This window comes from Theobroma umbraticum, unplaced genomic scaffold (assembly GCF_002168275.2).
Source record: "Theobroma umbraticum cultivar Fairchild unplaced genomic scaffold, ASM216827v3 scaffold_182.0, whole genome shotgun sequence".
In the NCBI taxonomy this organism is placed as follows: domain Eukaryota; kingdom Viridiplantae; phylum Streptophyta; class Magnoliopsida; order Malvales; family Malvaceae; genus Theobroma; species Theobroma umbraticum.
The window spans coordinates 403,263-405,146 of NW_018397291.1; positions in this window are offsets into that span (position 1 = coordinate 403,263).

Below are 1,884 nucleotides of genomic sequence, written 5' to 3' on the forward strand. Positions count from 1 at the left end.
AGTGAGTAATAAGACTTTCAAAGGCTTGAGTGACTATAAATGGACTTTTCTCTCTCACGGATAGCTTTTGCTTCACGTTTCCCAAGGTAGACATTCAATTAGAGTATATTTTAACCAAAAATGTAAAAAAATCCAACTTAGAATCAATTATGAGAATATAAAACCATTCAAAGCAAGCAATAAGGCTTTCTAAGGCTTGAGTGACTATAAATGGACTTTTTCCTCCAATGGATAGCTTTTACTTCACTTTTTTCAAGGCAGACATTCAATTATAGCATATTTTAACCAAAAATATAAAAAAATCTAATTTAAAATCAATTTTGAGAATATAAAACCATTTAAAGCGAGTAATAAAGCTTTCAAAGGCTTGAGTGACTATATATGGACTTTTCTCTCCCACGGATGGCTTTTGCATCACGGTTATCAAGGCAGCCATTCAACCATAGTATATTTTAGCCAAAAATGTAAAAAAATAAAACTTAAAATGAATTATGAGAATATAAAGCCATTTAAACTAAGTTATAAAGCTTTCAAAGGCTTGAGTGACTAGGAATGGACTTTTCTCATCAATGAATGTCTTTTGCTTTATGTTTCCTAAGGAAAATTTTCAATTATAACATATTTTAACTAAAAATGTAAGAAATTCCAACTTAAAATCAATTATAAGAATATAAAATTATTTAAAGTGACTAATAACGCTTTTACAGGCTTGAGTGACTATAAATGTACTTTTCTCTCTAATGAATAGCTTTTGCTTCAGGTTTCCCAAGGTTGACATTCAATTATAACATATTTTAACCAAAATATCAAAAAATTCAAATTAAAATTAATTATGAGAATATAAAACTTTTTAAAGCGAGTGATAAGGCTTTCAATGGCTTGAGTGACTATAAATGGCTTTTCTTACTAACGAATGGCTTTTGCTTCATGTTTCTCAAGGTAGACAATCAACTATAACATGTTTTAACCAAAAATATAAAAAATTCTAACTTAAAACCAATTATGAGATTATAAAACCATTTAAAGTGAGTAATAAGACATTCAAAGGTTTGAGTGCCTATTGTTGGTCCCAAGTAAATGTGCTAGAGGGGAGGTGAATAGTACTTTTTGGCTCTTATAAGATTTAAGCTCTATTTTTGGGGGGCAATTTTAGCTTCAATGATGGAAAGTTAAATGTAAGATAAGGAACAATCTAACCAGGAATGAAATCAAGAATAAAGCAGCAAATACAAAATACAAAGATTTATAGTGGTTCGGTCAAAGACCTACATCCACTACCTTGATTATCCAACCAAGTATTTTCCAAATCAAATCACTATAAACGGTGAAATTTCTAAACTGTCACCAAGTTCTTACAAAGACTTTTCATAGGCTCAGCCACAACTTTCAACAATGGTTTTTCAAAGGATCAACCACAACCTTCAACAATGGTTTTTCCTGGGATCAACCAAAACCCAAAAACTAACTTTTCTAGGCTTAGTTAGAGCCTATACACTCAATCAAGCTAACCCAAGCTTGATTAATTCTCGTAGAGTGTCTCGCACACTCTAAGCAATCAAGGAGAAGAGAAATAAAGAAGTACCAATGATCACTAACCTGAGCTAATGGTACAAGATGAAGTTCTTAACTCTGTTACAAAGATTGGAGTGAAGTGCAGAAAATATGCATAGTGTTCTTGAGGTTTTTGAGCAATTTTTGATCTTGGAAGCCTTCAAATCTGATTTTTGGTTATTGGGAGGTGTTTTTATACTTGAAAAATCAACTTTGCTGGCACCCAGATAGATTCTGACCGTTGGAAACAGTTTGGGAGCAATTCTGCTCGTTATTTTGTCTTTTAGCATCAGTTCAAACTGCCAAACAGAATGCACTTAGTCGACTAATCGA